This window comes from Lactuca saligna, chromosome 6 (genome assembly GCF_052625555.1).
Source record: "Lactuca saligna cultivar CGN05327 chromosome 6, ASM5262555v1, whole genome shotgun sequence".
Classification (NCBI taxonomy): Eukaryota; Viridiplantae; Streptophyta; class Magnoliopsida; order Asterales; family Asteraceae; genus Lactuca; species Lactuca saligna.
In genome coordinates, this window is record NC_136422.1 from 162,756,541 (window position 1) to 162,781,940 (window position 25,400).

Genomic DNA, 25,400 nt, shown 5'->3' on the forward strand with positions numbered 1-25,400 from the left:
ATAGTTGTCCCATGCTCCAAGCATGTACACTATGTTTTCTAAACACTAGTCATGCCATACACCAAGTATGCATACTATGTTTGTCTATGATCTTTACTTTGTGAACTAGATCAATTGAACATAACTTCAATGATTCTCTTTTCACACTCCCAAATCCTTACTGTAAATACAAGAAGTCCAAATTCATGTCATTTACTGAAATCTGTTAGATTCTAAACTTATATGCATTGATCCTCTTGTAACGATTATGCACAAATTCACAAAGACTTGGCAACAATCATTACAGAGTATTCCAAAGGAGATCAACTCCTTGGAAACATCCTTCTTGCATTAAGTTTCCTAATCTTAAACAGATTGAAAATTCTAACTTTGAAACATTTCCAGATTCCATTTTGACTATCACTTCTGAACAAGAGTTGCCTCCTTACAGATTATGTCAATATGTTCCTTCCAGAATTATCACTATACTTCCAACTGTCCTTGAGCAACCAATCTTTGTTAAACCTTAGATTGTCCTCGACAATTGTTTAATCCTTTTAGTCATATCCAGTTCTAAACCTTTTCCCTTCTTAATGCCCCAGGCATTTGGAAACTTTTAGAAAGGATAAATATAGCACATGTAATTGATCCTATATCCGAAGGATATGGGACACGATTCATGATGTCTCACATAAAGACTAAACCAGTCTTTTGCTATAACATTTCCATTTCTATTTGCCAAGTTCTCATAATTCAGATTATAAAAAGGGATGTCGTAATCATAATCGAATTTAAGAATGCAAATAATGGACCCATATACAGAATTTCCTTATGTTGAGCCATTCCAACATGAAATTCATGTATATATCCTTGACTAAATGATTAAAACCTCACGATCTAAGCTTATAGATTTGAGATGAAGTATAATTTCCTCTCCCTTAACTATAGCAAAACAACTCTTTTCCAGTTGAAACTTTTGCTTTCTATAATTAACATTGCTAACTTGCAATACTTATCATAATTATCATGCTCCCACTAACATGATGATTATTAGCATAACACTTATGCTCCCACTAGCTTTGACATGTACTCAGAAATCAGCTGACTTTCTTACCAAAGTTCAGATTTCTGATACTAGATTGCTTTGATAAAACTTTATCAAAATCATACACCTTCCCTTAGATAGCACACTTGTGTGTCTAAACAATTATGAAGAGGTATGTCGTAATCATAATGCTTAGACCTTTTTGCCACTTCTCACAAGTCTAGGTTAGTGTGCCGGTAAACTACACACGCTCCACTAACGACTTTGAGAATGCAAACATCACAATTGCTATCTAGCTAAAATCTACTTAGTGAAAGTGTTTCCTCACCATCATTTTCATGAATCGGAGAGAAACCTTATGACACTTAGATTTATATGGTGTATGAGTTCCTACCCATATGAATTTGTCAAAACCATAATCACAAGACAAAGATAATGACAAATCCAAAACCATATGGATTGAACTCAATCTTAATTTCTTGCTACCTGGCAGCTCAAGGGCCTGCCATTGCTTCCAAGTTGTTGTGCAACCACTTGAGAACTCTAAGAACTCATATGCAAAGCCAACTTTAACTGGAATGGGCACAGATATGTCAACACGATAGATTATAAACCTCAAGTCGTGTGCTAGAGAAGAACTTCAGGTTTTATTCTTGATTAGTTCTTGAGACTTTCAAGACCTTTAAGACTCCCACTGTCCTCTTGACCTATAAGACTCCCTTGTCAAACATCCAAGAGATAGTGTGGATTCTAATCAAGACAAACACTTCACATAGTTGGCCTAAGTTGGTCTTTGTTTTATCCAAAACATCACAACTTACCAACTTTAAATGAACAAGAGTAGGACACTTTTACTCTTACATTTGACACATGTTTTAAACCTTCTTAAAGACATGTCACTCAAATTACAATCTTGGAGTATGACTCTAAGACATGTATTGGAACGAAGTATGACTCATCTTCTTGATTTAACCATTTCAACAATTCAAGATCCCTTCTTCTTAGTCATAAGAATGCACTAAGATTTCCTTAGAGAACTAATTGTGCTATGGTTTCTAAATCATTAAGATGATCACAAAAAACTGATACTAAAGTACTCTCCCATCTTTTCAGATTTGAGAAACTTTTATCCTTCTGCCTAATTTGATTCTTCTTATTCGCTCTGTCATACATTGGAACCTTTTTCCGATGTCTCAGAGTTACACTTAAGCATGTAAGTATAATCATATTTACTGAGCTTTAGTAAACTATGCCGAATAGTCTTATCGATCTTTTGTGGTGAACTTAATCAGTGCACATGACTATGTATTCGATCCCTTAGTCCATTACTTGACTCACACATCCATGTGAACAAGTAATTAGTCTTAATTTTTTTCCAATACTTGAAAGTTCTCATTCATCATGCTATACAACTTGCATGATTCCAAGTCCCGGTCCAATTGAGACTTTGGATGATGAGAATCTTTCCTTATTTGGTAAATTTAGACATTACCACAAATGAAAGAATCAATTTCATACTTCCACTCTTGCTATTAATGGAATCATATAAGCAACAATTTTTCCTCAAATGCGATTGTAAGGATATTTTAAAATAACTAAAATCAAAATTTTCTTTTATTTTAAAACTATGCGTAAAAACTTATCCTTACAATCCATATGAAAACTTGTTGTTATCTATTCCTAAGCAATACCTCATAACTCCTAAGAAGTAGCTCAAGAATCCATCTTCAAACTACGCGATAGAAATCCATCTACGCGATCAGATTCAGCATATTCTTTCCTTAAGTTTCTTCACTTTTCTTTGATTCTTAAAACATTACCATGTGACACAGTCACATCATGTATCAGGAATCTCAGAATAGAAACTTAACAGAGTTAGATAGTGGACTTTACCTGAAATAGAGTCAAACTTATTGACTTTAACATCCTTAGGTAAATTTGGCAGCTTCCAACTAATGACCCTTTCTTTGGCAAATTAAACATATGGACCCTTTGATAATGGTACACGGGACTATTACAGACTTAACCTTTTCTCTTTACCATTTGTTCAACCGAGTTGACTATGGCCGATACCTTTCCATTAGGAAGAGAATGCTTTTTCTGTATTTCTAGTGTCACCATTGTCAATGTCCATAAAGTTTCAGGAAGTTGATCTTAACAATAGATAAGATCATTAAGGGTCTTGTCATAGTCTATTTTATAGGTGTCCCAAAGGAACTCACTATGTGACTTAGATAGTGATTGAACCACCAACTTTCTCAAGACTTTGACACCCAACTCTCCCGGCTTGTCAATATGTGACTACATCTCCAAGATGTGATCACACCTAGACCTTGTCTTGCCATTAGGGCTTGAGTGATCTTAAACTTTTCAAGAACTTGTGGGTTAGGGAGAATAATTGGAGGAGGAGAAAGAAGTATGATATCCATGGGACATCATCTTCATTAGGAATGCTTGTTTCAAGAGATTTGGGAAGATCATAAATGTCTAAACCAGACATCTTTTGGGAGATATTCAAGATAGTTGATCTAAAGTCCTTAATATGACACCCAATATGAAATATTAAGGCTAGGACCCAACAAACTATTTTATAACTTAGAAGAGGTATGCCGTAATCCAAGCTATAAAACAATTTGAAGGTAGGTGAATGACGATTCACCAATTTCCACAAAGATAAACGAAATGTATTATTAGGTTTTAATTGGATTTGAAACTCCTAGATCTTTTGAGATTCATTGAACTGTTCAATGGCATGTTTCAATCTCGAGTGTGCCCTTCAGGTTTTGTGACTGGGATGCCGAGGATCACAAAACAAGGTGTGAAGTAACCATGCAAATTACTTGGTACCCTTAAGTGTTTAGCCCTCAATCGATGTACCGGTTAACCACACACGCTCCATCGATACTATGATAAACATTAAGTTACCCTTTGCCTACCTTGTTAAATACGAGTTAGTGTGCCGGTTAACCACACACGCTCCACTAACCGACTTAAACAAAGTGCAAAGTGTAATTTCATGGATTAGCACCTTATTCACATTTTCCTAAGTAACTAAGATTGGGTATTATTTAGAGTTTAGTTACTTAGTATTTATCATTAATACTTTTAATGAAGGGAGAATTATAGTCATATCAAACCCGTTCGGCTAACGACCCTCCACCAGTCAAGCAAGCGGTGGGTGAGAGTGGACACCCATTAAGTTGCCATTTTATAGGCAACAACCTTATACCCACCTTATACACCGGCTTCGTGAATGAGGCGTACTAGCGGTAAGACCGACTTTACTCTTATACATATATATATATATATATATATATATATATATATATATATATATATATATTATTAACTTATAATATTATAAAGTATAAGGGTTGAATTTTAACTTTTAAAGTTCTAAGGGCTAACTTGGAATTAAAGTATTCATAAGAGAAAACTTTACAAAATCCAAAACTTGAGGGCAAGTTTTGAAACTATTCAAAACTAATTAATTCCATAACTTATGTGTTTAAAGTAGTTTTAATCCAAAAAACTCTTCAAGTTCCATAACTTATGGAAGACTTTAAACTAATAAAAGAATTAACTTTTCTTTATTTTTATAACTTATGGAATTAATTAAGGTTACATTATATATATATATATATTTTATTTAATGAAGAGACTCTTTGTCCTCCATAACTTGAGGACAAATTATGGAGTCATAACTCCAATTAATTAGAACTAGACTCTTCATTTTTGTAACCTTTGCCAATTTTATGAGTTTTATGAGACTTAAATGTGACTTTTCATATAACTTGAGGACAAGTTACAAAAACACATTTTAGAATCAACTCTTAGATTAATTTGGATTGAAAACAACTATTTCATTCAACTTTTCTATTAATCTAAGCAACTCATAAGAACAAGATAATTCAAATCAAACTTTTTCATGTAATTAGTCTAACCTTTAAACTAATACAAAACATGAATCTATTGACAACTATCTTTGAAAATGGATTAGCATGAACATTACCACATCAAAAAACAAGTTTATAAGTTCAAAAACAACTTAGGGTAATGTTCCTAGTCCATTTCTAGCCAAAAACCTCGAAAATATATTGTATGGGGTCCAACTCGTCGAGTGCATGAACATAACTCGGCGAGTTGGATGCATTTTGCCTTGGACTCGTCGAGTCCCTTCATGGACTCGGCGAGTCTGCTGGGTAGACAGCAACAAAACTCGATTTTTCAGCTTCCATTGCAAGTATAACAAGAAAACAAGCCTAGGCTCTGATACCACTGTTGTGTTATGAGCATTCTAACACTCCTAAGTGTACATGCAACCCTAAATACCTTGGATCTATGTTTTCTCTATTATACATGCAAATATGAACATCCAAGGTATTATCCTAATCTAGCATACAAAACTATCAATATAACAAGATAGAATACATACCTCTTTGATGGTGCTTGTCTTCATGAAGCTTGAGTGCCTAGTGCCTCAAGTGTGACACCTCAAATGGTTCACAATCATCAAAACACTTAGAATAACTTGAGAGAGTTCTACACTTCATGAAAATCGGCTAGCCCTTTCTTACTCTCACTAGTGGCCGATTTTCCTCAAGAATAAGATGCTTATATAGTTATACAATTAGGGTAAACTCTAATTGTCATGACTTTCCATTTCCTTGGATCCATGGGTTCAAATATACCATGGAACATCCATGGAGCATCATATGGGTTTTGGCCCAACTAGATAATCCATGGAGCATTAGCCCACTATACAAGTATGGATGATTTACACAATCAACCCATATATTTAATTAGTCTTCTTTTGATGACTTAATTAATCCTAGATTAATTCTTGATCAATACTAATTAAATAATCTTATTATTCTTATTATTAATATACTAGAACTTATAATATATTAATAACCATAAGTGTCTTATTTCTCTCATTATAGTCTATCCAAGTGCATGATGGTATGCAACCCAAATGGACCATGCCGGGTCCGGTCAAGTCTTACCAATTATAGTTATGGACTTAGACATTAATCCAACAGATACACCCTACACCTGATCAAATAAGTCATCTATCCTCGGGAGCAGATAATGGTTCTTCACCGTGAACTTGTTCAACTCTCACTAGTCTATGCACATCCGGTGTGAACCATCCTTCTTCCTGGCGAAGACTATCGGTGCTCCCCAGGAAGAACTGCTCGGTCGAATGAACTTCTTCCCCAACAGTTCTTGCAACTGTGATGACAGCTCCTGCATCTCTGGTGGTGCCAAACGGTACGGTGCTTTGGCGATGGGAGCTGCACCTGGCACTAGGTTAATCCTAAGCTCGACATGCCTCTCCGGAGGCACTCTGGGTAACTCCTCCAAGAATACATCAGCAAAGTCCCAAACCACTGGAACTTCAGATACTGAAATCTGATCTCTGGCCCGCATATCCACCACATACACTAGATAACCCACACACCCTACTGCATATATTGTCTAGCTCTGGAGGCTAAACATAACCCTAGCCACACTCCGGTACCCTCGCCATAGACAAACAAGTCTCCCCCACTTGGGGTTTGAACCACTACATGCTGACCCTTGCAGTCTATCATGACACCAAATCGACTAAGCCGATCCATCCCCACAATCACACACACATCCCCAATGGGGATCATAATCATTTCAATCGAAAAAGGTACCCCGAAGATTTCCAACTTGCATCCCCAATAGACCGAAGAAGCGAAAACCCCGTGATCGTTGACGATAGAGCCTCGCAACAGACACTCTAGCTCTCCTACTGGCACCCTGAACTCCCTATTGAACATCTAGGATACAAATGACCGAGTCTCCCTTGAGTCAAACAAAACCAATGCAGGCAAGGAGTTCACTAAAAATGTACCTAATCACAAGTACAAAAAATAAGCATAAAACATATTTAATTAATAAGATAAGGGATAGAAAAATATTAGCAACCACATTCAGTGCTGCTCTGGCCCCCTCGGTTTTAAGCTAGACAGCACGTCCCTAAGCCCTCGAGGCCTCTGCTCTACCCTGCCTCCCATCGGTAATCCTTAGTGTAGCTGGTGCTGGAGCATGCATCGGGATTGCAGCAAGCTGCGGACAGTTACTCTTCACGTGACCAACCTGATGATAATGATAACATATCCTTATATCCAGGGCTAGGGCGATCTGGCGGCAGTCCCTCGCAAAATGCCCCTACTTGCCACGTTTGTGGCACCCGCTACTTGATCGGCATACTCCTGAATGAACCTTCCCGCACTTCCCATAAGTGCGGCCCTGCTGCCCTCCGGACCAAGAATCAGCAGTCTTATACCGCTTTGGTGCCGGCTGCGACTGTGTTGGGGCCCGCCGATGCTCCCTCAATTGCAGCTTAATCTCCAACTCACGCCGCCTAGCGGCCTCTTGTAACTCATGCAGGGTATCACACCGTTGAGTAGCTACAAACTTATGAATTTTATTCTTGAGAATGCTTATATAACGTGTCATCTGAGCTTGCTCAGAGGCAAACTCCAATCAAAACATCGCCCTCTACGTGAACATACTCGTGATCTCATACACGGTCTCACCATCGTGTCTCAACTCCAAAAACTATTGAGCCAGCCGCTCTCGCTCAACCCGTGGAATGTAGCGAGCGCAGAACATATCACATAACTGCTCTCATGTAACTGCAGCTCTCTGATCATCAGTATAAGACCCAATCATCAACCTCCACCAGTCCTTTTCCCCAGACCTCAGCAGGTTCAGGGCACATCTGAACTTCTGGTTAGTAGAACATAAATATGTGAAGAAACACCCCTCCACATCAGATAGCCACCTCATACCCTTGATGGGATCCTAAGTCCCATCAAAAGTAGGGGGCTTCATGTTATCGAAGTCCTGGTACTGGAATACCTTAGTAGCTCCACCCTCAGGTACTGCAACATCTGTCTCAGCAAGGGCTGCGTACATGTCATCAAAAAACTCCATCATTGTGGTCTTAATAGACCCAAACATCTCCGAGATCTGACCCTGGACAATCTCAATGACCTCATCGCGGATGATCTCCTTGGCACGGTTCTCTGTGAACATTGGCCCATCCTAGTCGATAACCTCGGGCGCTGTTGGGGCTTCCTGATCGCCATGCCTTGATCCCGATCCGTATCCAGTCACAAAATGCCTCATAACCACCATACCAAAAATATAACAGGAATATATCAGATAATCCGAAAGAATAACTGGGAACCAACTCCCAACTAAATCCTAGGGGTTGTGACTTCTTTGCTATGCGTATGGGTCCTGTGCTTTTAGTAGTACGGGCCCATACTACGTAACACACCTACCCATATTTGTCTCAAGTATCACCATAACCACCTAACTATATATATATATATATATATATATATATACACACACACACACATACACACGGTGGTCGCTCAATCCTCACTCCTAGAGGGAAGCTAACTATCTCATAACTGACCTACCGGTCTCACACAACCCACCCATTCATGAAACTTCCACCAACGCTATAGGAATAGTGTATGTTATCCATACATAACTTTGGACCCTATAGACAATTGAATACTCGGTCCTACTCTAAGCCCACAACTAGACAAGGAATAAGAAATAAAGCTAAACCAAATATTCTCAGGTCATATAAACTTAATTACGTACAACCTATGATGCATACACTGAGCAAGTACAGTAATGATGTCAATTTCATATAAGGAAAACCCTAGTCTAGAAGACATCATATAATCAGACAATTCTATCATGCAATTCTTGAAGATCCCTAGCCTAGTACTAGCATACTTTTCTAACATATCTCAATATTAATAACTGTATGGTATTTTAGGGTCTACTAGTTGGCTCCGGTTGATCGTATACTTGTATCCTCCTTTATTATTTTGAAAACCATTTAACAATAATTTTGAAAATCATTTTCTTGATTTGAGATTGGATTCACATGAGCGTTCCTCCAATTCACTCAAACCAAGGCTCTTATATCAACTTGTAACATCCATAAAAATTCAAGCCAATTTAAAACTTTTTAAAACATTTAAAACCATTAAGTTATTACCGTCTGTTTTTTTAAAATAGTTTAAACATTAGAGTATCCCCATAATCAAATCTTATATCATGAAATATGAGGAGCTGTACAATCATGCCTTCACCATCCCACAATCATTAGAAGTACCTGAAACAATAAACGATAAATGTAAGCTCGAAGCCTTAGTGAGTTACCCCCAAGATACCAACATCATACATATATAACCATATCATATAAACATATAAGCAAACGACATGCATAATGAGCCTTGAGCCTGACTGGGCCACCTCGTAGGCCTTCAGCCTATCCGGACTGCTCTCTGAGCCTTCGGCATGTCTGGACCGCCTCACAGTGCCTACAGCCTATCCGGACCGCTCGATGGGCCTTCGGCCTAACTGAACCCCTTTGTAGGGCCTTCAGTTAATCCGGACCGTCCTGGGTATGTTGACCTTCGGCACAAAGAAGGACCGCCTCAACCCAACCCCCAATCAACAAACTTGTGCACATACATATCATATGCTACCATATATATAATTTTCAAACCAATCTAACATAACACTAATCATGGTAACATCCTATTACCAGGATACAGACCTATCTGGTCACTAACATAGCATCATCTAATATACCAGGATACCGATCTAACCAGATCACTAAGCATATCACCGTCCTAACTACCAGGATATAAATCATTAAGCATATCATGAAATAAACCTGGATACAAATCCAAAAATGGTCGGCATTGGTGCCTTCGACCGTGTTAGTATAGTGAGGATAACTCACCTCTCAACTGTCGAATCGAAGTTATAATCTCAAACTCTCGAACCACGGCCACGAACTCCACCACCTATATTTACCATAAGACAATTTCCATAAATTTCCAATTTACCAAAATATCCCAGAAGTCAACTAGTCAACCCTTGGTCAAAGTCCAAGTCAATGGTCCAGGTCAACAGTCCATGTTAACCCGACTCATCGAGTACAGTTCACTGACTCATCGAGTGCACTTCACTGACTCGTCTAGTCCTTCCTGAACTCGAGAAGTAGTGAAATCCCTAGTTGATTCGTTGAGTTTCCCTAAAACTCGCCGAGTTCATGCATGTGCAAATGTCAGCAAAACCCTAGCTGACTCGCCGAGTCTTCCTACTGACTCTCCGAGTCGATGCAGAATTCCTTGCATGACAATCTTCATCGGACTGCCCGAGTTGTCCATGCAACTCGTCGAGTCCCTTCAGTGCTTTCTCCATTCAGATGCTTTTTAAGCTATTACACAGCTCCATATTGCAGATCAAGCTTCTCAAGGCATGTTTATCACCTAAAGTTGCAAACTTTATGTGCATGCAAGGCTCTAAAGGCTTAGAATGTCAAATCCAAGATCATAATGAGGTTTAACTCAAAAGGAATGGTTCATGCTTGGTACGGCTGGAGACTTTATAGCAATGGAGACCAAGATAAGCTCATATCTGAAGTTGCAACTTCAGATCCTAGTCCATACCCAAAAATGGCTAGCATATATACTAAAAAGCCCTAATCTTCCATCATAAAGAGATCTATAAAGAGGGAAGGTTAAGGTAACGACTTGTTACCTTCAAACTAATGCCAAGAAACAAAGAAGTTAGATCTACTAGCTCCTCTTGTCCAACTCTTCTTATATTTCAAGCCTTCTTCTTACACATCACCTTCCAAGCTTGAAAATCACACAAGAATGGAGCACACACACGAATTAGGGTTTCTGGACTCACAAGCCTGTAAGGGAAGGATAAGGGAGGCTAATGAACCTTTAAATAGGGTGTAAAACCCCGGAAATTAAGGTTTCATCCTTCAGCTCCAACTTGTTGAGTCACACCTCCGACTCGGCGAGTTGGTCACTTAATCCCGCGGCCAAAAGACGTTCCTACTCAACGAGTCAGGGCCTCCATCTCGTCAAGTAGACTTTGTAATATGAAAAAATAACGTTGTAAGACTAATACCTGAGATTCGGGGCGTTACAATGTTCTTCAGTTGCATGCCGATCTTTCTTATGTATCTTTTATTTCAGATGAGTACTCGATTTGCAACTTCGATAACAAATGGTTTGCACCGTGTCGATGTCGACTTCAAGGTATGCTCTCTATACTCTACTTTGTCTCTTCAGCCCCTTGAACCTAAACTAAAGAAAGGACTTAATTAGTAATTTAGCTCCACTTCATTCAAGAAACAGAAACATCAGAATGTGGATAATGGCGACTATGCTTCTACTTCTGCACTAATTAAGTCATTCTTTATTGCATCCAAGAGTAACACGAACTCACTGGGGACACAACATGAGAGTTATCATTCTTTGTTGTGTAGCGTGCGTGATCAGATTTGTTTCTTGTGTGTTTGTGTGTGTGAATCATGGGTTGTTAGGTGCACCATTGTGTGATGGATTTTGTTTGTTTGTGGGTTCAGGTTTTATAAATAAGTGGTTCATCGGTTTCAAGAATTGTGTCTGAGAGAGACTGGATGAAGAACTCTAAGAAGATATGGGAATTAGTGAAGAATTCATCAACCATTTCTAACTACTACAAGGCACTACAAAATTCAGGTTTATTTAGGACATAGAGACTTAGCATATCATCTTTCATCTTATATCATAGACAAAGAAAATATGTAGGTATTTTTTTTTCTTAATTCTATGTCTGGATATGGAGGGATATAAACATTTGCTATTTGTTTTGTGAATGTGAGATGAATGAAAATTATCATATTAACCCTCTAATTATGTAATTCCAACTTGTAAAATTGTTCTTTTAATAGTTTTTGATGATTAATGCTATATTCTTCTCTTTCATTTAAATCATTTTCGGTTTTGAATTCATGGTGGTAATCGCATGCCAAATGGCCATACCATACCTTGACTCCTCCAAATTCACCATTAATACACATTAATTCTTACTATTTCTAAGTCAAAATTATTGATTTCTTTGATGCATTTACATTTTATTGGAAGAAGATACGACGGGTAATCCCATGCCAAATGGCCATGCCCCACCTTGAGTCCTCCAAATTTAGCATTAATACACCACCATTTTTAATATTTCTGAGTCAAAATTATTGAATTCTTTGATGCATTAACATTTTACAGGAAGAAGATAAGGTATGATTGGTACAGGAAACACACCCCACTGTGAGTCTTCCAAATTCACCATTAATAAACCATCAAACAGGGGACAATTTTCTACTTACAAATTTGATAATTGCATATTTAGCTATATATTTAGTGTAGAATTTTCTTAGTTATTAACTAAATATTTACATATTATGGACAAAAAGGTACTTAATAGTGTTTGAATTGTATTTTCTGTCCAAAAGAGAAGCTCGGAAGCAAAAGGAAGCAGGAGAAACATTTGGAAGTTTGGGAGTTAAAACAAAGAAGAAACAATGCCAAAAAAAAAGGACTTGGCGAGTCAACCGCTGACTCGACGAGTCGGTTCGAAGATTCGCAAAGCTCTAGAAGTCCTTTTTGTACATGGATTTTTAATGAGGGACTCGACGAGTTGGGACCTTGACTTGACAAGTCACCTTTGTTTCCAGAAAATTATAAATAGGGACGTTGGGATCGAGATGAGGACTTCTATGAAACCCTAGGAGGCTGAAATTGCGATTATACCACCAATTGACAGGTACACTGCCTTTTGTGTGTTAAATTTATATTTGAAAAGTAGGATTAAAACTAGTTGAGTTCACACACATCAGTTTTTGGTGTTGTTGTCGGGGAACGGTTTAAAAATTAATACTAATTCTAGTTTTATCGACCCTTTGTGTGAGATTTTTCTTGCACAAAGTTATTTCTTAAGTAATTTAGTTATTATGATAAGTTTTATTAGTTTTCTGTTTTTATAAATTTCGTTCATTTTTTTTTTCTATTTTTGCCTTGAACTCGCCGAGTGCAGTCGCAGCTACTTGGTGAGTCCATAGCTAATTCCCAGTTTCATGTTTTATTTTATTTTGTTCTTTTTACGCGTATTTGTTGTTTTGATTTCAGTTTTACATGACCCGAGGATCCTACACACCTTTGGTCCCTCCATTTGAAGACCTGGAATCCGTACTTAGGAAAAACAAAGATAAAGTAATTGAAGACAATCACCTGCCAAAGAAATCACCGCTCAAGGACCTCAAATCAGTTTTTAGGAAGAAAAAGGACAAGAAAACAGGAGAGGTCAGTAGTCAAAAGAGCGAAGGAAGTAAATTAGAAAGCTTTGAAGATCATACAAAAGTAGCTAAATTTGAGGACGATTACAAATCCAATTCCAAAGAAGGAAGCGACTTTGAATTTGAACCCGTTAACACCATGGAAAACATTGATGAAGTTCCCATTGGAGAATGGAAGAAGAGGATACGTGATGATACCGGCCCGGGACTGGTGCAACCCATCATTCCCGCTATTGCCACATTTCAACAAAAGGGCCACATACTTGCTCAATTTAAGGAAATCCCATTCTACGAGAAAGATCACGAAGATGCCTACAAACATTTGGATGAGGTCAACGATGTAGCTGATTATTTTAATATTCCAAATGTGCCTCACAAAACCGTGCTACTTCGTATGCTTCCAGTCACATTCAAGGGTGCTGCAAAGGATTGGCTGAAATCACTCCCTCCAGGATCTATCACTACATGGGCTAAAATGAAGGAAGAATTCATTGATCAGTTTTGTCCTCCCTCAAAAATATCCAAGTTGAAGAAAACCATAGCCAACTTTGAATAACAAATTGGAGAATCCTTATACGAGGCATGGGAGAGATACAAAGGTTTACTAAGGAATTGCCCACATCATGATCTTAATAGCCAACAAGAAGTCTCCATTTTCTATAAAGGAGTAAATGTGACCACAAGGCAACTCCTTGATTCGCAAGGACCTCTCATGAAGATGCCACCCCCGTTAATCAAAGAATTAATTGAATAATTCTCTAACCACTCTAGAGAATATTATAACCCAATGAATGAACTGAGTCGGGGGACGGTGAACTCGGTTAATCATAGCATGGTACCAATGATGGCTAAATTAGAGAGTTTTGATTGAAGAATGACTAAGATGGACCAATACATCAATGCCATTAGGGTTGGTTGTGAGAATTGTAAAGGGCCTCATCTCACTAAAGATTGTGATCTTGACGAGAATGGGAAACGGAAAGCGCAAGTATGCTATTCAAGTGGTGATAGGTACGATCAAAATTAGCGAAAAACAAAGAAGCACAAAATGAGGAAAAATATAAGCAAAAAGAAAGGGGCTTTTATCAAAAAGAGGAACTGGTAATGGAAAGAAAGGCTGACTTGGAAGATATGTTCACCAGATTTATAGTTGCGTCTGAAAAGAGGCACAATGATACAGATGTTGAAATGAAAGAGCAACATAATATGCTTAGAGAACATCAAGCTATGATGAAGGATAAAAAATGCTTAGGAATCAGCAAGCGTCTGTTCATAACATTGAAAAACAGCTAGGTTAGCTTGCACAAAGGATCAACCAAAGAGCACCCGGTGAACTTCCTAGCAATACCGAGCAAAATCCAAGAATGACGCATGTGAATGTAATAACAGTAGATTCTGAGCTAATTTACACTCGTCTGACTTACATCCAGAAGAATCCGAATGAAGTGCGAACAAAAGAGGTGATCAGCTAGAATTTGAGTAAACCCGACTTGACTCCCCGAGTTGCCAACATGGACTTGACGAGTCGAAGACCTGATAACCAAAATTGCTCTTTGTTTGAGGGATGCAATATGTTTAGCATTGTGTACTTGAAATGTATCCAACAAGACTAATACGTTAACCAATAAAGGTTGAAGTTGAGCGCCCCTGCTTAAGCATGTAGGGTTTTGAATGAAAAAAAAGAATGAGTTACATGTTAAAAGAGAGAGAGAGAGAAAGAGAAAGAGAGAGAGAGAGAGAGAGAGAGAGAGAGAGAGAGAGAGTTACAAGAAAAAGTTGTAAGAATTTTGGAGCAGTCAAAAGTGAAGATCAAGAGATGAAATTCTGAAGATTCAAAAAGTTGAACATACCGAAAATCAAAAGGTGGTGAATTCAAAGACATCAAAGACAAATTATCAAAGAAGTAAAGAATTCCAAAAATTGCCCCATAGTAGTATCGAAAAGTTGTAATTTTCTAGTTTATGTATGCTTGGATTGCTTGACCAAAAATACCTTGAGGCTGAGAAAGTCTTTTTCGGGTGGATTCGGAGGGATGCATAAAATGAGCATTGTTCGAAAGAATTGGGGAAGTTTTTATGAGGATTGTGAGTATTTAGAATTAGGGGGTCCTTAGGAAAAATTTTAAACACAAATGCATGCATTGGGTTTGATTGCGATGGTATTATGAAATATTACTTCGCTAAAATTCAGTTTTGCTTGGGGGGAAGCAAAAGTCAAGTGTGGTGTATGTTGATATGTGCATATTTAGCTATATATATTTAGTGTAGAATTTTCTTAGTTATCAACTAAATATTTACATATTATGGACAAAAGGTACTTAATAGTGTTTGAATAGTATTTTCTGTCCAAAAGAGAAGCTCGGAAGCAGGAGAAAAAGTTGGAAGTTTGGGAGTTAAAACAAAGAAGAAACAATGCCAAAAAAAGGGCTCGACGAGTCAACCGCTGACTTGACGAGTCGGGTCGAAGATTCGCAAAGATCTAGAAGTCCTTGTTGTACACGGATTTTTAATGAGGGACTCGAAGAGTTGGGACCTTGACTTGACGAGTCACCTCTGTTTCTAGAAAATTATAAATAGGGACTTTGGGATCTTGATGAGGACTTCTCTGAAACCCTAGGAGGCTGAAATTGCGATTAAAGGTGCTGCTAGACCAGGAGAAGCGGAGGAATCAACCCTAAGTACAATTTCAAAGGGAATTAAGGAAAATTTAGTTTACTTTTCTTAAACCTTTTGCTTGAATCATGTTGGAGCTATTTAAATTCATTTTTGCATCTGCGTTTAGCGTAATCATGAACTAAAAACTCATAATTTCTGTTTAGGGTAGATGATTTTGTAAACATGGTTTTATTTTATGGTTAGGGTTAATTTTAATTGGTGATATTGTTTTGTTAAGCTTGTTAAAGAACCTCATATGTTAATAACAATTATTCTCGGTTAATAAATTCGGAATTAAGTTGTATGAACATCTCTTAGTTATTAATTTCATATGATTTATGTGACCACATAGTTATATGTCTAGGAATAACGAATGTGAAACAAGAATTAACTAGAAGATAGGTAAGTTAATGTGTGAGCTTGTGTGATACACCATCAACAAGAAGTTAATTGGAACACCAATTTGATTAATTAAAAGTCTTACTTTCGTTAATTTGATATATTTACCATAAAGTCATCCATGGGAACAAATGATTCAAACCTCAAAAGAAGTTCTTTTAACTATTGAATTTAGTGGTATTTACTTGCTTTAGCTATTATTTAGTTAAATTGCATCCTAGTTAGTTTATTTAAGTTTCTAGTATTTTAAAACTAGAGAAAACCCTTCCTTTTAATATTTGCTTTTTAGATAATTCTATTAGTTAGTTTATTTCACCATTTCATGTGTTCAATACCCTGCATGCCTAATTATACCACCAATTGACAGGTACATTGCCTTTTGTGTGTTAAATTTATATTTAAAAAGTAGGATTAAAACTAGTTGAGTTCACACACATTAAAATTCCTTCCAAATTTGGTTGTTTGAGTAACCAAAAATCTTTTCTAAAACCATGTGCTTTTAGTTTTACATATGATTATTACTTATAACATGAAAAAATTAGAAGGTTTTCATAATCGTTTTCATAATTATATGATTTTTATATGGGTTTTCAAAAGTATATTATTTCTTATGAGGTTTTTTGAAAGTCAAACAACCAAGTTAGAAAATTTTGATTTTGAAAATACGTTATTTATTGTCTTTTTTGGAATAAAGAAGTTAGCCCTAAACATATAGTTGATGGATTCTAGCATGATCGGTCATATTTTATTGCAATATTGTACCATTTTCTTTATGTTTTTAATCTTTTACTTAATGAAAAAATTATTAATATTCAAATTCCTTGAACTTCAACAATTGAGATGACTTTCTACATTAGAATCGGGAGTCTCATGAAACAAAGTATTTCCCAAAACTCTATACCAAATGGGTAAGTAACAAGACCTTCAATGTTCAATGCTATTTGTTGCATGTCTTCAAGTCTTTTTGTTGGTGGTATACAATACTAATATATTTTATACACATTCTAATAGTCATTAACATACATATATGTTTCTGAGATTATGATATATAGTAACAACTTAACAATGTTGCAGGTGATATAACCAGTGATAACTTCCATCTACTTATTATAGCAAGAAGATGATTCTGATTTTGATTTTTGGTTTAGAATTTTGCTTGGATTACGTTGCTTATGTTAGATTATGAGAATTCTTAGTTTGAATTTTTTTATTAAATTCTAAAGATGAAATTAGGATCTTTTACTTTCTTCAACTTTCTTGGTATTTACATTTTTGTTTGGTATCGTAGGTTCATCCCTATCTTGTAGTAGTAATCGCCTTTCTTCAACTTTCTTGGTATTTACTTTCTTCAACTTTCTTCAACTGGCATCGTAGGTTCATCCCTATCTTGTAGTAGTAATCGCCTTATCTCCTCCATTTGATGATCCAACATCATCTTGGTCCTTGATTGTACCCTGACCATTGTGATTGGCTTAAATGCGGCTGCTACAATAGGTACTTGCTTAATCACTTGAGGTTGTAGCTGTTGATTCCAATTTCCATTTGCATTTCCACTTTGGGTTATTTCCATCTTGATCTATACACCGAATAGGGTGAATTTAGATCTTTATTTAGGATAGACGTCTAAATCATCGTTGTATGTGTAAAATCCTGAACACATAAGGTTTCCAGATCCGGTCGGCAATACACCATAGATCCGAACAAATAATAGCATATAGGATATAAAAGCATTTTAGGCATCTTTCCTAAAATAAATTAATGCTTGTGTCTAAAATATAGTAGACACTCATCTTCTAATCATCGCTTAGCATTCTAAGTTTAAGTCTAGAAATCCTACAAATTCCTAGTTCGCTTAAACTAATGATCTAATACCAACTGTGATATCACCATTTTCACAGCCAGAAAAAACCGATTTGTTTATGCTTGTTTAAAAATAAGAGTAACATTTTAAAGAAAAGTGTTGCGGAATTTGTTCCCAAAATAAAATATGATAAATATTTATCAAAGCATTTCCAAAGAATTGTATTTCATTAAAAACCTTGGGATGTCATGTTCGATACAAATCAAAAGCATAAACAATACAATATAAGCCTTACAACATTTATTCATATTTACAGGCCTATAATTCGTAACCCGTCATTCAAACATCACATCTATGCTCGAGTGCCACTAACTGTAATACAAGAAACTGAGTGGGTCATGCTTGGGAGTTTGGTGAGCAAAAATAGGGTTTTCAACCCACAATAAATAAGTTTATTAATTTCATCAACCAACAATAATCCAATTACTCGTTCTCGTTTTCCTCACCTTATCTCCCTAAACACCTATCTTAAAGGACCTAGCCTAGGGATCATCATCGGGATGGACGCTACTGCTAAGGGGTTCCTCAGTAATAAATCTTCTAAAGGCAACCATGAGAGGGATGGAGTACACCGGTGAACACATCATTCACAAACACCTACAGGTTGCGAGCCTGATAGCTTTCCACTGGACTATCTAGAAAAGTCTGTGGTCATCATCTTTACTCTGCTAAATGACTAGAAACCTCGTTAACATTGACATCAAGGCCTCACATCATTTTATTTCATCACACACCAACTATTACATCTACCCATGTTTTACCCAACACATTTTGTAGATATAAAACACATATACAGTTTAAATCATTTAAAATAGGTATAAAAACGTTCATCCAACATAGACAACAAGTATGTAGATAGTATGCATACATAGCACGTAATTTATATAAAATATTTTATATCTATCTGTAAGATGAAAGTAACTATGCACTCACTAGTTATAGTGACGACTCGAAATTACAGTAGCGCCTCGCTTCTTAACAATATGATTTCCTTCGACGAAACAACGAGTTTTTATTATAAATCAGACTTCGTTGGAGAAGCGCTTCCAAGCCAGAAAGCTCTTTTTCTCAGAGCCTTTAGAGGCTTCGAGGTTTTCTTCAAGCGCTACGGGGGTTTCCTAGGGCTTAGGGGGGTTTTGGAGGAGTTAGAGAGTGTGCATAGAGAGAAAGAAGAGGGTAAATGTGTGAGGAATGAAGGCACCTTCACACCTCCATTTATAGCTGAAATATGGCTCAACTCGTTGAGTTGGGCCTCCAACTCATCGAGTTGGTGCCACATGTCATCATTTTGGTGACAAAAAGTGGGTGACCTATATTGTGCTACATCACCCCTTTTGCAACAGCACCCTGCCAGCTTCTAAACCCCGTAAGTTTTGCATACGAGCTTTATTTTCGATGTTCCTTATATCCATGTGTAGGTAAAGATAAGATCTACAACTTTCCTTTTGACTCCGTCAGTTAATTCTTGACCGATTTTAAATTTAACAATATGAGAAGATGATACTGTTAAATGACTACGTAAAATTCATAACGTCTACATACGGACTCCGTTTTTGTCTGTCTTTTTATCCGTGTGCTCCTATTAACGAGATCTTTAATTCTCTTGTAGGTCGCGTTGGCCAAAAACTGCTCGAGCTAAAATTCGAATCTCGGGTTGTGTACTGCTATGCCAAATCTTAGAAAAATCATAACTTCCTCATACAAAGTCAGATTCGAGAGTTCTTTTTATACACGCTCTCGATTTAACGTATAGTAAGACTTTTTTTTAGATCGCTAAGGCTAAAAAGTCCTCCATCGTAAATTTAATATTTATGTCACACAGCGTCGTACCGGTTTTGTCACGAAACTTCAACAAGTCATAACTTCTTCGTTATAACTCGGATTTCGGCGTTCTTTATATGTTCGGAATCCTTGTCACGACCACTACAACTTTATCGATATCAAGTTTATCTAATACTTTAATTTTGATGCTTATTTTTATCCTTTATTTATTATACGTTTATAAATAAGTATAAGCACATAAATTTACATAATACTCAAATAATTTTCATCTTTATTACTTCAAAATAGGTTAAAATGGTTGACCTAACTATTACATCACTACACTAATGCTTAGCCCAGAAACACGGGTGTTACACCAACCATCGCAAAGCGGGGGTCCCTTATCTAGTTTAATATAATTAGAGTGAAATTTAAACTTTGAAATGTCGAATCAAAAGACTGACAAATGACATGATATTAATTTGCATACCTAATATGGTGACACATAACTGATATGTGCATAATTAGTTAATTATTTAGCATATATTCTTAGTTATTTTTGATTAATTATGTGAATAATGTGGACAAAAGGTACTTAAAATGTTGTGAATTGTGTTTTCAGTCCAAAACATATGCTTGGAAGCAAAAAGGAGAAAAGGAAAGCAATTGAAGAGTGAAGAGTGAAAGAAGGTGATATACTCGGCGAGTAGATCGACCCTACTCGGCGAGTACACGAGGATATTCCAGAAGATAAATACGACTGCTGATTCAAGACGGATAAGTATGGATCTACTCGGCGAGTTGATTCTGCTACTCGCCGAGTACACCCTGTTTTGGGATATCTATAAAACAAGGATCCTTATCTCATGGGAGGGGACTCCTAGCGATTTTTGAAGGTTTAGCTGCGACTAAGAGATTCAGAAGGCGCTAAGGAACCCTAGGCTTCACTATTTGGAAGAATTCAAGCAATTAGGTTAATTCAACCACTTAGACTTAGGAATTGAACATGTTTGCTTTAGTAAACTTTGTTTTTATGTGTGTTTCTACTGCAATTATGAGCTAAATTCGTTTTTGTTTCTGTTTGGGGAATACCAAAGAACTCCTATGGTTTGATTATTGATTAATTGTCTTTTGGTGATTTATTAAATTAAGTTTGTTAAAGAACCTTAAATATTAATCACTACTATTTTTTGTTAATTGGAAGGCAATTAGGTTGCATGAGCATCACTTAATTGTTAACCTCATATGTCTATGTGAATGCTAAACCATATGCTTAGAAGTAATGATTATGAAACTAAGATTAATAAGAAAATAGGAAGATTAATGTGTGAGCTTGTTTGAGAAACCATCAACAAGAGGTTAATTGAATTAATAACTTAATTGACCATTACAAATCTTATTAAATCCAAATAATTAATCTAGGGAATTAATTAGTTTAAACACTTGATCAATGCTTAAATTAGTTAATTGTCTAAGGGTTAGGAGTAATGAATATGAACCTAACTATTATAATTGGTAACCAATAGCAATTAATCTATCTTAAACTTAAATAACCATAGGAGTGAATTGGTTGAACCTAAATAGAAACATCTTTATCAAATTTGGTGAATAGTTGTTGCTTTAGTTAATTAGTTAATTTAGTTTGTCTAAGTTTCTAGTCTTGCAAAACTAGAGAAAAACCCTTTACTTTTATTATTTGTTTTAGTTAAAATTAGTTATTAGTTTAATTTTCCGTTCCCTGAGTTCGATACCTTATTTATCAATCTATACCACTTAAAGACAGGCTCACTGCCTTTGTGTGCTCAGATTATTAACAAAAAGTAGGGATAAAACTAGTTGGTTTTACACACACCAAGTTTTTGGCGCCGTTGCCGGGGAACGGCTCTAAATAATTAAGTTAATTCCTAATTTTTTCGATCCTTTGTGTGAGTTTACTTGCATAAAGTTCATTTATTGCAATTTAGTAATTAGTAATTAGGTTTTAGTATCTGTTTTAGTTAGTTTAAAACTTAGAATTTTTTTTGAAATATCACTGATACTCGCCGAGTGCAATCGCACCTACTCGCCGAGTAGCAGTTTACTCAGCAGTAGATTTTCTTTATTTTTACAATCTTTTTGTTCTTTTTACGCTTTTTATTTAATTCATTTCAGGACTTTCATGACCAGAGGAGCAAACACACCACTGGTACCCCCGTTTGAAGACCCCGAATCCGCATTGAAAAGAAACAAAGGGAAGGACGTGGAGAGTTCAAGCACACCAAAGAAATCACCATTGTCCAACTTGAAGACTGTGTTCGGGAAAAAGAAGAGCAGTAAATCAGGAGCTTCTAGCGCTTCTTTGATAATTGAGGAGCCAATTCAAGAAGATATTGGATACGAGACCGAGGAAGAAGAGGAGACAACGTACAAGCAAGAAACCGAGTCGGAGGAAAAGTTAGCGTTCACTATGGCTAACATTGATGAAATCCCCATGGGAGAATGGAAGAAGAGGATGTGCGACGACCATGGCCCGGGACTTGTGCAACCCGCAATTCCCGCGACTGCTACCTTCGAGCTAAAAGGTCATATCCTAGCTTCACTCAAGGAAATACCTTTCTATGGGAAAGATCATGAAGATGCCTACAAACATTTGGATGAAGTAAATGATGTTGCTGTTACTTTAATATTCCAAATGTAACTCGCGAAACTCAACTACTTTGTATGCTTCCGGTAACCTTCAAGGGTGCTGCTAAAGACTGGCTCAAGTCACTTCCCCCCGGATCAGTCACTACTTGGGCCAGAATGAAGGAAGAATTTATTGATCACTTTTTCCCACCATCCAAAATAGCCAAACTAAAGAAGGCCATTGCAACCTTTGAACAACAAGCTGGAGAGTCTTTATATGAAGCATGGGAGAGGTACAAAGGTCTGCTAAGAAACTGCCCACACCATGATCTAAACAGCCAGCAAGAAGTTTCCATCTTCTATGATGGAGTCAATGTCACAACCCGGCAATTGCTAGACTCGCAAGGCCCACTTACAAAGAAGCCACCCCCGGTGATTAAAGAATTGATTGAAGAATTCTCTAAACACTCTAGAGAATACCACAACCCTAGGAATGATGTCACGAGGGGAGCCGCGTATGCTGCCACTGAAGATTTACTTGCGGTCATGGCCATGTTAAAAACCATGGATAGAAGAATGGACAAAATGGATCAAACTATCCATGGTATTCGGGTGGGTTGTGAAAACTGCAATGGACCTCACCTCACTAGAGATTGCGATTTGGATGAGAATGGCAACAAGAAGGCACAAGCATGCTATTCAAGCGGTGACAGGTATGATGAGGACTGGCGCAAACAAAAGAAAGAGTGGCTGCCTTACAAAGAGTACAAGAAGGCCAAGGAGGAGAAGTATAGACAAAAAGGGAGAGGCTTTTATCAAAAGGAGGAGCCGGTGCAAGAGAGGAAGCTAAGCTTGGAAGATATGCTTACTAAATTTGTGGCTGCTTCCGAGAAAAGACATAGTGACCATGATGCTGCTATCCAAGAAACAAGAACCATGCTCAGGAACCAACAAGCATCCATCCACAACATAGAAACACAGCTTGGGCAACTTGCTCAACAACTAAACCAAAGGTCACCGGGTGAGCTTCCTAGCAAAACCGAGAACAACCCACGAGGCGCACAAGTAAACATTGTCACAACGAGAAGTGGGAAGATCATCACTCCCCTGGCCCCCATTCGAACTGAAGCAACCAGGGACTCGCAGAAGGAAGGAACGAAAGAACAAGCAGAAAACCAAGATTCACAATCTGAGAGTTCTACTCACCGAGTAGGACCAATGGACTCGGCGAGTACCCAAGCTAAAACGAATGAACAGCCTCCCTTGAAGCCATACCAGCCTCCAATGCCATACCCAGCCCGAGCCAAGAAAGAGAAGCAGAAAGAGGAATATCAGAAGTTTCTAGACCACATTAAAACTCTTCAAATCAACATTCCTTTCATTGAAGCCGTCATGCAAATGCCCAAGTATGCTAAGTTCCTTAAGGAACTCCTCACCAACAGAAGAAAGATGGAGGAAGTGCAGAAAGTAGTGCTTAATGAGAACTGCTCCACCGCAATGCTAAACAAGTTACCAAAGAAGAAGGGTGATCCGGGGAGCTTAACTTTACCTTGCCAATTTGGCAACTTGGCTGCAATTCATGCCTTAGCTGATTCTGGAGCAAGTGTGAACCTTATGCCATACTCGTTCTTTAAGAAGCTAGACCTCCCGGAGCCAAGGCCAATTCGAATGGCAATTCATTTGGCAAACAAGACTGTCACCTTTCCAAGAGGCATTTGTGAAGATTTGCTAGTGAAAGTGGACAAATTTGTCTTCTCGGCTGATTTCATCATTCTAGACATGGAGGCGGATCCACAAGCGCCAATTATCCTTGGAAGGCCCTTCCTCAACACAGCTAGCGCTATCGTAGATATGAGAGATTCTAAGCTCACATTGCGAGTTGGGGACGATTCAGTAACATTCGGGGTAGACCAAGCCATGAAGTACTCAAGGAGTAGTGACGACACGGCTTTCTCAATCGACATGCTCGACGAACTATTGGAAGAAGACATACCTGAAGATTCCAGCAAGTTTGCAGCTTTGGATGAAGCATTTGACCCAGAAAAGGACTTACTAGAGATTGAAAGACTGTTGGAAGAAGCGGAGTATGAAGAAATAAAGAAGCAATCTGAGAGCCCTACTCGCCGAGTAGACCCGATCTACTCGCCGAGTACATCTGAAGAAAAGCCAGAAGTCGTGAATGCAGCTACCAACTCGCCGAGTACCAAACCTGCACTCGGCGAGCCCATCACTAAGCACAACCAATTGGAGCTTAAAACACTACCTGACCATCTGGAGTATGCCTTTCTGGAAGAAGGAAATCAGAAGCCTGTGATCATAGCCTCGGACCTATCCAAGACGGAAAAGGAAGAACTTGTACACGTGTTGAAGAAAAGGAAAAGAGCCATCGCATGGAGCATCTCCGACATCAAGGGAATAAGCCCATCCTATTGCTCTCACAAAATCAATTTAGAATAAGGAGCAAGGCCGGTGGTGCAACATCAAAGACGATTGAACCCGAACATGCAAGAAGTCGTCAAGAAGGATGTGGTCAAGCTCTTAGATGCAGGAATCATCTACTCCATTTCCGATAGTCCATGGGTGATTCCGGTCCAAGTGGTGCCCAAGAAAGGAGGAATGACGGTCATCACCAACGAAAAGAACGAGTTAATTCCAATGTGAACGGTAACCGGTTGGCGAGTGTGCATCGATTATCGAAAGCTAAACGATGCCACTCGCAAAGACCATTTCCCCCTTCCTTTCATAGATCAAATGTTAGAGAGACTATCGGGCCATAGCTATTACTGCTTTCTAGATGGGTTTTCAGGGTATTTTCAAATACCCATACACCCAATGGACCAAGAAAAGACCACCTTCACATGCCCAAGTGGGACTTTCGCCTATAGACGC

The 25,400-nt window shown here is 37.7% G+C and overlaps 2 non-coding genes across 2 annotated transcripts; both read right to left on the reverse strand.

The window, feature by feature from the left end:
• Positions 1-13,755: 13,755 nt before the first annotated feature.
• Positions 13,756-13,862, reverse strand: LOC145003595 (small nucleolar RNA R71). The gene has a single exon (XR_013662049.1). It is a non-coding gene; the product is annotated as a small nucleolar RNA R71 (small nucleolar RNA).
• Positions 13,863-22,736: 8,874 nt separating this feature from the next.
• On the reverse strand, positions 22,737-22,843 carry LOC145003589 (small nucleolar RNA R71). The gene has a single exon (XR_013662043.1). It is a non-coding gene; the product is annotated as a small nucleolar RNA R71 (small nucleolar RNA).
• Positions 22,844-25,400: the final 2,557 nt, after the last annotated feature.